Consider the following 16,008-nt stretch of genomic DNA (forward strand, 5'->3'; position numbering starts at 1 on the left):
TATCATATGATATTTTCTAATCCATCAAGTATCAGGGGTCCCCGAAAACAATAGGAAAACCCCACAAAATCTTTGTGTGGTTTTCTTATCATTTTTTGGAGGGGGGGAAGAAAGGGCACACAGAAAAAAAATAGCCCAAACCCACCCCGACCCTTTAGATCTAACAATTTACAATCTCCCACCTTCCTGACCCCCAAAAAACTTTCCTAAAGTACCTGGTCGTCTAGCAGGGTCCCGGGAGCAATCTCCCGCTCTCGGGCCATCAGCTGCCAGTAAACAAAATGGTGCCGATGGCCCTTTGCCCTTAGCATGTGACAGGGAACCCGTGCCATTGGCCGGCCCCTGTCACATGGTAGGAGCACTGGATGGCCCGTGCCATTTTTAAAGATGGGACCGGCCATCCATTGCTCCTACCATGTGACAATTTGAAACTACAGCAAAGGGCTGTCTGATGCCATGTTGAATAATATCTCAGTGGGCAGATCCTCAAAAGGTTGTTTGTTTGATTTGATTAGGTACCATTTTTAAAGATGGCGCCGGCCATCCAGTGCTCCCTCCATGTGACAGGGGCCGGCCAATGGCACGGATACCCTGTCACATGATAAGGGCAAAGGCCATCGGCGCCATTTTTATTAGTGGTAGCCAACGGCCCGAGAGCGGGAGATCGCTCCCGGGACCCCCACTGGAACACCAGGTACCTTTAAAAAGTATTTTGGGGGGTCGGAAGGGTGGGGTAAGCTAAGGGATTCGTTTTAAAGGGTCGGGTGGGTTTAGGGGTTATTTTTATGTGCCATTTTTCCCACCTTCCCCACAAACGATATGAGAACCTCCACGAACAATTTCGTAGGGCTTTCCTATCGGTTTCAGGGAGCCCCCGATTTCTGGCGATTTTGAAAATATCGTACGATATTTTCAATCGTCAGAAGCCCGATTCACATTCCAAATTTCTTTGCTTCGGTGTTTACTGAAGAAGATGTTGGGGAGGTACCCATTCTGGAGAAAGTTTTCATGGGTAATGATTCAGATGGATTGAACCAAATCACAGTGAACCCAGAAGATGTGGTAGGCCTAATTGACAAACTGAAGAGTAGTAAATTACATGGAATTGATGATATATACCCCAGGGTTCTGAAAGAACTCAAAAATGAAATTTCAGATCTATTAGTAAAAATGTTTTAACCCATTGTACCTGAAGACTGGAGGGTGGCTAATAGAGATGTGAATCGTGTCCTCGATCGTCTTAACGATCGATTTCGGCTGGGAGGGGGAGGGAATCGCATTGTCGCCGTTTGGGTGTTTAGAGTATCATGAAAATCGTTAAAATCGTGAACCGGCATACTAAAACCCCCTAAAACCCACCCCAACCCTTTAAATTAAATCCCCCACCCTCCCGAACCTCCCCCCCCAAATGCCGGCGCCATTTTCCGTACGGAAAACGATTTGCGGCAGGAAATCGCTCCCGGACCCCCGCTGGACCCCCAGGGACTTTTGGCCAGCTTGGGGGGGCCTCCTGACCCCCACAAGACTTGCCAAAAGTCCAGCGGGGGTCCGGAACAACCTCCTGCAGTCGAATCGTGTTGGTCTATGGCCGCCGCTATTTTGCGCCGCCATTTTGCAAAATGGCGGCGCAGAATGGCGCCGGCTGAAGACAACACGATTTAATTGCAGGAGGCCGTTCCGGACCGCCGCTGGACCCCCAGGTAATTTAAGGCATTGGGGGGGTTCGGGAGGGTGGGGGATTTAATTTAAAGGGTCGGGGGTGGGTTTTAGGGTGTTTTAGTGTGCCGGTTTTCCTGCCCTCCCCCTTCCCCCGATTTATGATTTTTTGACGATAAATCGGGGGAATTGGTATTGTATCGTGGCCCTAACGATTTTTGATGATTTAAAATATATCGGACGATATTTTAAATCGTCAAAAAACGATTCACATCCCTAGTGGCTAATGCAACCCCAATATTTAAAAAGGGTTCCGGGGGCAATCCAGGAAACTATAGACCAGTTAGCCTGACTTCAGTGCTAGGAAAAATAGTGGAAAGTGTTCTAAAAATCAAAATCACAGAACATATAGAAAAAACATGGTTTAATGGAACAAAGTCAGCATGGCTTTACCCAAGGAAAGTCTTGCCTCACAAATCTGCTTCACTTTTTTGAAGGGATTAATAAACATACAGATAAAGGTGAACCAATAGATGTAGTGTATTTGGATTTTCAAAAGGCATTTGATAAAGTTCCTCTTTAGAGGCTTCTAGGAAAAGCAAAAAGTCATGGGATAGGTGGTGATGTCCTTTTGCGAATTACAAACTGGTTAAAAGACAGGAAACAGAGAGTAGGATTAAATGGACAATTTTCTCAGTGGAAGGGAGTGGGCAGTGGAGTGACTCAGGGATCTGTATAGGGACCCTTACTTTTCAATATATTTATAAATGATCTGGAAAGAAATACAACGAGTGAGGTAATCAAATTTGCAGATGACACAAAATTGTTCAGAGTAGTTAAATCACAAGCAGATTGTGATAAATTGCAGGAAGACCTTGTGAGGCTGGAATATTGGGCATCAAAATGGCAGATGAAATTTAATGTGGATAACTGCAAGGTGATGCATATAGGGAATAATAACCCATGCTATATTTACACAATGTTAGGTTCCATATTAGGTGCTATCACCCAAGAAAGAGATCTAGGCATGGATAACACATTGAAATCCTCAGTTCAGTGTGCTGCGGCAGTCAAATAAGCAAACAGAATGTTCTGAATTATTAGAAAGGGAATTCTGAATAAAACGGAAAATGTCATAATGCCTCTGTATTGCTCCATGGTGAGACCGCACCTTCAATACTGTGTAAAATTCTGGTTGCCTCATCTCAAAAAAGATATAATTGCGATGGAGAAGGTACAGAGAAGGGCTACCAAAATGATAAGGGGAATGGAACAGCTCCCCTATGAGGAAAGACTAAAGAAGTTAGGACTTTTTAGCTTGGAGAACAGACGGCTGAGGGGGGATATGATAGAGGTGTTTAAAATCATGAGAGGTCTAGAACGAGTAGAAATGAATCGGTTATTTACTCTTTCGGATAATAGAAAGACTAGGGGCACTCCATGAAGTTAGCATTTGGCACATTTAAAACTAATCGGAGAAAGTTCTTTTTCATTCAATGCACAATTAAACTCTGGAATTTGTTGACAGAGGATGTGGTTATTGCAGTTAGTATAGCTGTGTTTAAAAAAGGATTGGATAAGTTCTTGGAGAAGTCCATTACTTGCTATTAATTTTTTTTTCCCTAAAGGGTATCCTCGTATGCCTAACTTTCTTAAATCCTGCAAATTTGCCCCTATGATGTTTGGAATAAGATTGTGCAAAATTTGTATGTTAGGAATAATACTGAAAATGTTTTCGTTATATATTAATTTGTCTTAGTGTTTGCACATCAAATTCTGTGTATTTCATAATGCAAAGATTTATTGTTTCTTTGTAATAAGTTCTTAAATTAAGAAAAATAAAATAAAAGACAAGAAACATAGGGCCTTATTTTCCAATATAGCATTAGGGGGTGTTACCAAACATTAGCACCACACATGATGATTCTTTCAGTCTTTTATCGCAGTGCACGATGTTTGCCAGTTTCTTTTAGCATGGTGCACAATAGTCCCAGACAGCCTGTTTCGAGAGAGAGAGAGAGAGAGAGAGAGAGAGAGAGAGAGAGAGAGAGAGAGAGAGGGAGAGAGAGAGAGAGAACCTTACTATAGTGCCTATGCCCTACATAGGTATTTTAACCCCTATGGGAGGGCCACCTACTAACTCGGGGTGGGGATTAGGTATGAGCGTCGGGGGTTGGGGGCCACTTTTGCATTCCACATGAGACCTATGGACAGAACAGTGGTCTCTAGTGCAGATTTGCTGGCCGTCGGAGTGAGGACGCTCACTCCAAGAAGTGGTTTGGGCAACGTTCTCTCTACCTAGCTTGATGGACACTCTACCTGGGCAACAACATGCTAGGTGGAGAGAATGTTGGCCAAATCTCCGCTTGGAGTGAGCGTCCTCACTCCGACGGCCAGCAAATCTGCACTAGAGACCACTGTTCTGTCCGTAGGTCTCATGTGGAATGCGAAAGTGGCCCCCAACCCCCGACGCTCATACCTAATCCCCACCCCGAGTTAGTAGGTAGCCCTCCCATAGGGATTGAAATACCTATGTAGGGCATAGGCACTATAGTAAGGTTCTCTCTCTCTCTCTCTCTCTCTCTCTCTCTCTCTCTCTCTCTCTCTCTCTCTCTCTCTCTCTCTCTCTCTCTCTCTCTCTCTCTCCCCCTCCCCCTGGGAGCCTGAAACAGGCTGTCTGGAGGTATCGTGGATGGCGATACTCCTTTTCTGGCCCGTAGCGCAGTCCATAACGCGAGGTTGGAGTTGTAGTTATTAGCCACGCTAACACTGCGGCTGTTTCGCCGCACACGATACACAGGTTCCCGCTTTACATATACTCCGCCCCCTGAATACCAAATGACTAATTTGCATTCGCGTTAACAGCTGTTAACGCGATTTGCGAATTTATCGCACGCGGTAAAGTGCTTGGAAAATGAGGCCCATAGTAGGCTTAAATAGACAATGTATCAGTGGAGGGGGTTGGGCACTGGAGTACCTCTGGGACCTGTGCTTTTCAATATATTTATAAATGATCTGGAAAGGAATATAATGAGTGTGGTAATCAAATTTGCAGATGACACAACATTTTTCAGAGTAGTTAAATCACAAGCGAATGGTGATAAATTACAGGAGGACCTTATGAAATTGGAAAATTGGGCATCCAAATAGCAGATGAAATTTAATGTGGATAAGTGCAAGGTGATGCATTTAGGGAAAAATAACCCATGCTATAGTTACACGATGTTAGGTTCCATATTAGGAGCTACCATGCAGGAAATAGATCTAGGCATGATAATGGATAATCCATTGAAATCATCAGTTCAGTGTGCTGTGGCAGTCAAAAAAGCAAACAGAATGTTCGGAATTATTAGAAAGGGAATGGTGAATAAAACAGAAAATGTCATAATGCTGCTGTATTTCTCCATGATGAGACTGCACCTTGAATACTGTGTACAATTCTGGTTGCCGCATCTCAAAAAAGATATAATTGTGATGTAGAAGCCGGTACAGAGAAGGGGAACCAAAATGATAAATGGGATGGAACAGCTCCCCTATGAGGAAAAACTAAAGAGGTTAGTTCAGTTTGAAGAAGGGATGGATGAGGGGGGATGTGATAGAGGTGTTTAAAATCATGAGAGGTCAAGAATGGGTAAATATGAATCGGTTATTTACTCTTTCAGACAATAGAAGGACTAATGGGGGGGTAATCCATGAAGATGGCATGTAGCACATTTAAAACTAATCAAAGAAAGTTCTTTTTCACTCAACGCACAATTAAACTCTGGAATTTGTTGCCAGGGGATGTGGTTAGTGCAGTTGGTGTAGCTGGGTTTAAAAAAGGTTTGGATAAGTTCTTGGAGGAGAAGTCCATTACCTGCTATTAATCAAGTTGACTTAGAAAATAGCCATTGCTATTACTAGCATCAGTAGCATGGGATAGACTTAGTTTTTGGGTACTTGCCAGGTTCTTATAGCCTGGATTGGCCACTGTTGGAAACAGGATGCTGGCTTGATGGACCCTTGGTCTGACCCAGTATGGCATGTTCTTATGTTCTTATGTGTGCTTCAACATTCTAATAAATTGAGCATGATAACCAATATTACTAGGTGACACTGGCATGTATTATCATTTCACTCAGTTTTTGTAGAACTACCACTGATTGTATATTCTTGAGACTTTAACATAGAAACAGAGAAGTTAAAGCATTACCTGATTTTTGTGAGAAGAATTCTAATCCATGAATAGTTGGACAGATAGTTGGACAATTTCCATACTTTCACTGTGATCTCTGTGCCTTAACAATATCTGGGGCAGTATGGAAATATCCAATCATTAAATGTAAAATCACTTTAAATTCATGTACCAGCTATGACTCAGCTAATGTGGTATTTGTGAGTCAGAGTCAGAGCCTGAGGTGAGGGTCCATGTTACTGCCCAAGGAATGTTGCGCTGGAGGTGGATTATTGGGCTGAGGTGGGGTTGATGTAACCTGCAGGCAAGGGCCTATAGTTCCCCACCGTCAGCAGGTGGAGTGAGCCGAAGCTAGAGGCCACTGGAGCTTCACCTATACCAGCCCACATTCCCCTCGGGTTGAGCCTTTGGGTGCCAGGGCCGGCAGGACTTAGGTGGGCCTCGAGATAGAACAACAAGGGCAGATACTCAGCTCAGAGACAGCAGCCAGCAGGTGGCGTAGTATTATCCTGGACTGGTCCCAGTACAGGAACCCAAGCACCAAGGAATGAGGCTTGACTGAATGTGCTTGAGCAAAGAAAGGTTTGAGCCTTAGGAGTCCAAGTCCAGAGGATAGGGACAGAGGCATCACTGTCAAACTCGAATTAGAGCTGGCAGCAAATGGATGATGTAGCAAGCAATGTAGAACTCTGGACACAAAGGAGTCTATAGCATAGTCATCCATAGCAATGGTCAGGGAACTGAGAAGGCAGGCATGGTCAGGCATAGCAGTGTTCAAGGCACGGAGAAGGCAGGCATGGTCAGGCCTAGCAGTAGTCAAGGCATGGAGAAGGCAGGCGTGGTCAGGCGTAGCAATGGTGAGGCTTAGAGAAGGCAGGCGAGGTCGGACGTAGAAGAGGTCAGGCTTGGAAAAGGCAGGCAAGGTCGGACACAGCAGAGGTCAGGCTTGGAGAAGGCAAGCAATGGTCGGACGCAGCAGAGGTCAGGCTTGGAGAAGGTAGGCAATGGTTGGATGTAGCAGAAGTCGGCACCAGGAGATCAGTCGAAGTACAGACAAGACGAATGAAGACACGGGAACTGGAAGACACTCAGGAACAAGGAACGAGGAAGCACGGAGGCAACGAGTACTCAGAACCAACAAGGAACCGAGGAGACCTGTTGCAAAGGCAAAGCTTCAGTGCAGGGCTTGAGCTTTTATACGGTGAAGAATCTGAAGTCAGCATCTGGATCTGTAGCCAGGTTCCCACCGTGGGCCCTTTAAAGGTTTTACTGATACGCGTGCGCGCGTGCCTAGGGAGGGGCACGGCACTGCTGGTGGCGTCTCTCTGCAAACCCCGCAGAGAGGCGGGACGGATGGAGGCATCCTGGCTGGAAGTCCCGGGATGTGGAGCAGGGCCGGCAGGAGTCTGAGGTCAGAGCCAGTGGCCCACTGCCGCAAGCGACGGAGAGCTGGAGCCTGGAGGTTGCTTGGAAAGGTGAGAGGGCCGTACCGCGGGGCTGCCGCGGGCGGTGAGCGTAACAAGGAAGAGGTAACCACTTGGCATTTGCACTATTAAGCAAAATGGGACAGAATTTTCTCCTCTCTCAGGAATAGAACCAGTTAGAACTTTTGAAAATCATGTATGTTTTGTTGTTGAAACACTATTGTTTAAGTACTCTCAGTATTAAGTGGACCTAGGAGAGGCTCACTGAGAAGAAAGGCCTTAACTGAAAATTATTTCTCCTGAAAACTGACAGCAGTAGCATACTCTCTTCCCCAGCATATTAACCAGAGGGAACCAGTGAATTTTCATTGTGCATTACTGAAAATGTATCCAGTTATAGAAAAATGTATCCACTGTATATGCTGGAATATTGATTAGGGTCTATTGCTATAGCAAAAATATAGTGCTATAGCAAAAAAAAAAATGCATTTACAGCAGATTAAGCACTGTCCTAACCACAGGAGACTATGGTTGGCCATAGTGTTTAAAAACTAACTACTGCTTAGTAAGGACTATTATAATGTAATGCAGGTGTACTACAGTGCTACGTAAAGGTAGGGTGAAAGGAGTGGTATATGGGTAGAGCTTATTTAGGATGCAGAGAATGGTTGGGATGGTTTACTAATACGACTATACTTATGTTTAATTTGAAATGTATTTATGTAGTTTTTGTAGGATGTATGTGAAAGGAAAGGGAAAGGAATGGGGTGGGGTGGGTCGGGGTTAAGTTATGTGGATTGTGAAATTTTTTTTTATCATACGCCACTTTGGGGGTATTACAATTAAAATCAGGTTATTCAGTGTAAACAAATAATAAATACAATATATAGCCCTTTGCTATGGACATGATTCACGGTTCAGTACAAACTATTTTAATGAAGACTTTTTTAATATGCCTTTTGATCTGAAGATTAACAATTAAAACAAATACAACCCAGGATTTGTAGCTGTAAAATGAATACAAAAAATACACAAGATATATTCTTGATAGAATGCAACATATACTATTGGAATCTGTAAAAGAGAACACTTTATAGAATAAGCCCGAGTCACATAATGGCAGCGCAAGCCTGAAGTAGATTATCTCGAAATTTGGGTTTGCGTTGAGTATTTGCAATGAATTAACAAAACGGTTCCTGGAGGTCCATTTTCTAGAAGAAATAGTTTAATCATAACATTGGTAAGTACTTTCTAATTGCATTTATATAAAAAAAGATAAGAAAAATTTTGATTTGGAAAGTGACTTTTGCGTTGACAGTGAGGATTATGATTACATTGGTGCATGGATTACATTAGTAAATTGAGCGTTAGCTATGTATGAAGACCTCTTTGTCATTCATTTTCTACTGCTGAATGTGACAGAACCAGTTAAATATAAATTAAGTTTTTCTACATGATTCTACTTTGATCGCGGTTTATTATAAGAACACTTGGAATTTTCAACATGCAACTATAATGTATTTTCTCATATTTCAGAAATATAGCATGGTTTAAAAACAAGATATTCCACATAGAACTAAAGAATATAGCATTTTATGGGGCACATGCTTGCATGTGACCATGACAGATTATACTTGGATATGAAAAAAAAAAATCTCATCACTCTTTGTGACCTTCGACAAGTCATTTTACCTCCCGTTGCCTCAAGTACCCTGTGGAATAGCTCAAGCCATCTGTAACTCCCCAGAGAACAGACACATGCTGGACTCTGACTTTTTTTATACCAACTTTATTTATAAAAGTTGGTTACCATCAGCCACATTTACACTCAGCATTTATCTTCAGTATTCACTATCACGTCTCAACATTTACTTTAGTATTTACATTTATCTTTACCTTCAGTTTTTACCTTCTTGCAGGAGACTCTGGGCCTTTCTGTTCCCAACTGAGCCCAAACCTCTATTCCATAAGAACATAAGAACATGCCATACTTGGTCAGACTAAGGGTCCATCAAGCTCAGCATCCTGATTCCAACAGTGGCCAATCCAGGCCTTAAGAACCTGGCTTGAGCAGATAAAGTCTATTCCATGTTACCATTGCTAGTAATAGCAGTGGCTATTTTCTAAGTCAACTCAATTAATAGCAAATAATTGACTTCTCCAAGAACTTATCCAGTCCTTTTTTAAACACAGCTATACTAACTGCACTAACCACATCCTCTGGCAACAAATTCCAGAGTTTAATTGTGCGTTGAGTGAAAAAGAACTTTCTCAGATTAGTTTTAAAAGTGCCACATGCTAACTTCATGGAGTGCCCCCTAGTCTTTCTATTATCTGAAAGAGTAAATAACCGATTCACATCTACTCGTTCTAGACCTCTCATGATTTTAAACACCTCTATCATATCCCCCCTCAGCTGTCTCTTCTCCAAGCTAAAAAGTACTAACCTCTTTAGTCTTTTCTCATAGGGGAGCTGTTCCAGTCCCCTTATCATTTTGGTTGCCCTTCTCTGTACCTTTTCCATCGCAATTATATATTTTCTGAGATGCGGCGACCAGAATTGTACACAGTATTCAAGGTGTAGTCTTACCATGGAGCAATACAGAGGCATTATGACATTTTCCGTTTTATTCACCATTCCCTTTCTAATAATTCTGAACATTCTGTTTGCTTTTTTGACTGCCGCAGCACACTAAACTGAGGATTTCAATGTGTTATCCACTATGACACCTAGATCTCTTTCTTGGGTGGTAGTACCTAATATGGAACCTAACATTGTGTAAATATAGCATGGGTTATTTTTCCCTATATGCATCACCTTGCAGTTATCCACATTAAATTTCATCTTCCATTTTGATGCCCAATTTTCCAGCCTCACAAGGTCTTCCTGCAATTTATCACAATCTGCTTGTGATTTATCTACTCTGAACAATTTTGTATCATCTGCAAATTTGATTACCTCACTCATCGTATTTCTTTCCAGATCATTTATAAATATATTGAAAAGTAAGGGTCCCAATACAGATCCCTAAGGTACTCTCCACTCCCTTCCACTGAGAAAATTGTCCATTTAATCCTATTCTCTGTTTCCTGTCTTTTAGCCAGTTTGTAATCCAGAAAAGACATTGCCACCTATCCCATGACTTTTTACTTTTCCTAGAAGCCTCTCATGAGGAACTTTGTCAAGGGTGGATGTCATAGTTTCAGCAGAAGCGCAAGGACTATCATCCTGGTAGAGGGTGGCACATCCTTAAAGAAGTCTGAGGATTGGCTTCAATTTGTGCTGGCTATATTGCACAGGCAGCCTTGCACAGGATAGCAACTCCCCCAAAGCCTTCAAATGGCACCTATAGAATCAGCATTTGCCTTGCTGGTGGATACATTATATAATCACATCAGATTATCTTTGAGATCAGTGGCTCTGAGGTAACGACAGCTGGCTCCTCTGGCTGTTCAATTAGGCAGCAGACTCAGTATCCAAAGCACACCTGTACCTGCTCCCCTCTAAGAATGGTCTACAAGGTAGAGCTAGAGAAATTAGGGAAGAAGTTGGGGAATTAAAGCCCCAGTGACTTCCAGAAGAGAGAAACTGGTCAGCCACTTGAGCGCTTAGATGCCAACACTGTAGGCATCAGCATAAAACCAAGGCATCAGGAACATGCACAGCTCATGGAGGCCAAAAGATCAAGAACAGATCCACTGGCAGCCACAGAGAGCAGCTGCCCCCAACAGTGATATCCAGTGTGCCCTTCTTCAAGTAATCCAGTGGGCGGATGCTTATTAAGGTATGGTGTAGGGGGGCCTAGGAGTTCCTGGAAATAATTTAAAGAGGATCATGCACCAAAGGGCAAGTCCCCAAAGTCCCTGAATATTGCAACTCTATAGATAAATGGTGAAGGCAACCCTGCAAAGATTTTGAGATCTAGAAGCAATAGCTTTGATTTCAACCTCAAGAGAAGGGGCAAGGAACATGTTTGTTTTTATTTGTGCCAAAGAAAGACAGCACTTTCTATCCTATGTTAGATTTGAAAGGGGTCAACAGAAGTCTGGAGGTACCCTATTTCAGAATGATGACCTTGAGCTTGATCATGATAGCCAATAGGAAAGGAAAGCTTGTAGTTCATTGGATCTGGTGGAGGCCTACATCCAGCTTCCCAGGAGGCCCAGATTTTAAAGATATCTTTGTATGGGGCATTTTGGGCCATCACTTTCAGGTTCATGCCCTTCACTTTGGAATTTCTGTACCCCAAGAAATGTCACTAAGGTCATGGTAGTTGCAGCAGCAGCTCTGCACAATCAGGGAATTAGGATACATTCTTATTTATGAGTATACCTCTTCAGAGTAAACAAAAACAAAACACAAAAACCCCTACACAGAAGAACCAACAGGTCTCAGCCACAGTGATCTATGTTTTGGAAAAGCTGGGCTAGGTTGTAAACTACACAAAACACAATTTGGAGCTCTCACAAACTCTAGAGTTCTTAGGAGCTCTGTGTGACACAGGCAAAGTTTGGGCCAAGTTGATAGAACGAGTGAGACAATTTTCTCACTAAATCCTCCAAGGCTATTACATTTTCCACAGTTGCTGTATCTTATGACAGCAGGATTAGATATAATCCTGTGTGCAATAGCTCACATGTGTCCATTATAACAGGCACTTCAAGCTCATTGGTCCCCAGCTTCACACAATTATGAGTATCACCTACAGGTTCCCCCGAAGGCTGCCAGAGAGCATATAATTGGTGGATAATCTCAAGCAATCTCTCAAGAGGAGTGGATCAAAGAAATGCCATACTGGACCATGCTAATCTCAAACATCAACAGAAATGACTGGGGTGTAAACTGTCAGGACCAGCTGGCCAAAGTGACTTGTTCAAAGGAGGATGCATTTTGACCAATTAACAGGTTGTAACTAATGACTATCAGGCCAGTGTTACAGGGCTTCTGGTCTGTGTGAGAGGGAAGGCAGTCAGAATATTCTCAGTCAGCACCATAGTAGTGGCATACGTGAACAAACAGGGAAGAACTTGCAGCCCCATATTGGAGGAAGAGGCGAATGGGTGGAGAGAAACCTTTCTCTATTATCAGCAGTATATATGATGGGAAGGTAATATGTGCAGGCAGATTTTATCAGCAGAATGAAGCTGAGCCCAGTGGAGTGGGAATTCAGCAAAGAAGCATTCCATATGGTAATGGAATGCTGGGGATGCCTAAAGGCAATCTGAGTCAGCGCCAAAGCAGACTGATTTTTCTGTCACTGCATAGATGCTCTAATCTCCAGGACATACTTTTTATACATGTCCCCATCTTGGTCACTGAAAGGCAAGATGATAAGATGGTAGAAGGTAGAAAAGCACTCCTTAAAGAGAATATTCATGACTCTGGACTGGCAAGTAAGCCCTGGTATGCAGACTTAGTCAGGCTTCTAATTAACTCCCCCCCCCCCCTATGGTTTCCCATCAGCTACTCTGGCAGGGCCAATTCCCAATGGACGTTCCAACTCCATTCTGTCTTATGGCATTCCCCTTGAAAGGGCACGTCTGTGAAGCAGAGGATACTCACAGGTAATAGTGACAACCATGCTGAAGGCCTGCAAATCTATGTGAGAGTCTGAAGGCTCTTTGAGACAGACTGGCAAAAGTAAGGAATTTCACTATTAGATGCCATGAGCCTTTGATATGTTTTTATAGAAGGGCCTAGTCAAGGAGTAGCCTTTGACTCATTAAAGATACAAGTAGATGGGGTATGCTTCTTATTAGGTGCAAAGCATATCCAGCTGCCCTACAGGTTGATTTTTCTTCAATGGGACCTTAGCATTACACTAGGGATTTCCCCTCTTTCCCCTCTCCTCAGCTGCCAGAGACAGAGAACATTCCCCCTTGATGCTTTATTCCCTTGTCATAAAAGGGGAAGTGGTCAAATGCCTTGCCAGCAGCCTTCTGTCAAAGCGACCAGACAAAGACCCTAATCTGTGCCCTTCATATATTGTATTATCATTATGTCTTACATTTATGTTTTGGTTGCGCTTCACTCCACCTTCACGGAAGGGTGAAGAGGGTAGAGAGATGTTGCACCTGTCAGATGCAGATGACTGCAACCTTTGTTGCTTACCTCCTTTCTTCCTACAACACCGAGTCTAGGGAGGATGGCCGCCTCCGCTTCCACACTTCAACCTCTATGGTGTGCCCAGGATGGCGTGGGCACTCCCGGCAGCCATCTTGTATCCGGGGTAACCTAGGGCACACATGCATGCACCTGCCCCCTTCTTATACGCGTCATGGCGGGAACCTTGGGACCGTCTCCACCGCATGATGTCATCCACCTACAATACTTAAGCTTAGCTGACTATTCAAGCTACGAGTTAGGAAGAATTCCTGTCCTACTTAATTCCGCCATTCTGGGACTTCACTTCGCTGTTCCTGTCTGGGTGTTCTCGGTACCCGCTCCTCGGGGGCCTTGTTGCACCTAGGGCTATCCGCTCCTCGGAGAGCCAACTCTAACTGTCTCACCTTCCTTCCAGTGAGCTTCATCACCATTCCTCGGATGACCCTCCAGTGCTCCTGTTCTGGGTCTCCTCGGTGCCTACCCTACAACTGGCTTCCTCTGACTCTGAGTGAGTACTGGACCTACTTTTCCTTCATCGTGTGGATTCTAGGGTTACCCCGCTCTGTGGACCACTACCGGATCCATACTGTCTTCTGCAACCATTGCCACCGGCGTCCGGCCTACCCCACACTGAGGACCACTACCAGAGATCGCCTGCACAAAGCTTCATCAAGAGAAGGTATTCCCCGGGTTACCCTGCACTGCAGACCACTACCAGAGACCATCAACACAATTCTCATCTAGAGGAAGTATTTCCAAGATTACAGCACTCTGCGGACCAGTACCAGAGAAGCCTGCTTGCAGGCTATTTACTTGGACTGAGTCAATTAACCCGCTCCTCGGGTTATTCTTGCTGCATAATAAAGCTATTGCCTCTGTTGTCTATCACTGCTGAGATCCCGCCTGTCGTGGTGAGTCCCCACAGGGATCCTCCCTGTGGGTGGAGTCATCTCTTCCCATGACCCAAGGGCCCACTGCCTAGTTTAACACACAGAACATAACAGATTGCTAACTCCATGGACCTGGCTTAGCTCTCAGCCTTACAGGCCATTCCTGGCCTGGCCCAATGGATTACAGAGCAAAAGAGAACCCTTGATACACTGGCTACTGCCTTTAACCAGCTGAATTCCAGACTGAGTGATTCCACTACTTCTAACAAGAATGCATCACCCCCGGTGGTTACCGGGCAAACTACAGTTCCTCTGCCAGCCCCTTCTCACTTCTCAGGAGACTCCCTGTTGTGTAGGGGCTTTCTAAATCAGTGCTGTATGCATTTCTCCTTACAACCAGCGTACTTCCCTACTGCCGCTTCTAAAACAACATATATTTTGTCCTTATTGGACCGGAAAGCCCTGGCCTGGGCTTCACCTCTTTGGGAATGCAATGATCCAGTCCTTGATGACTTGCCTAGGTTTCTGACTCTCTTCAGCTCGCCAGTCCATTGCTGGTTCTGCACTCCTGAACCTCCAACAAGGGACCAAACCACTCCCGGTCCACGTGATTTAATTCAAGACACTGTCTTCTGAGCTCCTATGGGATTCAGGTTGCCTAAGAGCCATATTTCTACAAGGACTCAACTCCCGCATAAAATATGAACTTGCTGCACGGGAGTTGCCTAATACCTTGAGCTCACTTATGGACCTTGCTGAGCGTATTGATCACCATATACGAGAATGCTCTGTTGAGGTAGAACCACTTAAGAAGATGTATCTTCATGAAACCCATTCTCGGCCCCTACTGTCAGCTCCTGTCCTAACCCAGAAGAGGAAGACAAACCTATGCAACTAGGCCGTAGTCACTTGACTGCCAAGGAGAGGCAATATCGCAAAAAGATGGGCCTCTGCATGTATTGTGGAAAGACCGGCCATGCAGTTCAAACCTGCCCCATCTGTCCAGGAAACCCGCAGACCTAGGATCCGCCGGAGGACTCTTACTAGGTCTGAATGCTCCTTCTACTCCACTGACTATCCCTGTCTCCATCATCTCTGGGTCTCTCGAATTTGCCACTCAAACACTAGTCGACTCTGGTGCCGGTGGGAATTTTATTATGAAGAGATTGGTAGAACACCTACGACTTCCCACTGAGCCAGTACCCATACCGCTGCTCCTCTCTTCCATTCACAGCGAACCATTGCCAGGAGAGGTTTTGCTCACTACACAACCAGTTTGCCTATGCACGGGATCCCTGCATACAGAGACCATTACCTTCCTGGTTCTTGAAAAGGCTATCCATCCCATAGTGCTTGGCATACCATGGGCACAAGACCACTCTCCCCAATTTAACTGGTCTTCTATGGAGTTATCACAATCTGGACCTAACTGCCATGACAGATGTCTAAAAAAAATAACTCCATTGCCATGTATGGCTACCATAACTAGTCCTCCTGGACTACTGCCGCAGTACGTAGCATTTCAAGACGTGTTTTCAAAACAAGCTGCTGATGTGCTTCCACTACATAGACCGTTTGACTGTACAATCAATTTAAAGCCTGATTCAGAGCCACCCCAAGGAAGAGTTTATCCACTCTCCTTAATAGAGACTGAGGCCATGTCGGCCTATATCCAAGAAAATCTGCAGAAAGGATTTATTCGACCCTCTAAGTCTCCAGCAGTACTGGACCTACTCTTCCTTCATCATGTGGATTCTC

This window comes from Rhinatrema bivittatum, chromosome 3, assembly GCF_901001135.1.
Source record: "Rhinatrema bivittatum chromosome 3, aRhiBiv1.1, whole genome shotgun sequence".
NCBI classification, from domain to species: Eukaryota; Metazoa; Chordata; class Amphibia; order Gymnophiona; family Rhinatrematidae; genus Rhinatrema; species Rhinatrema bivittatum.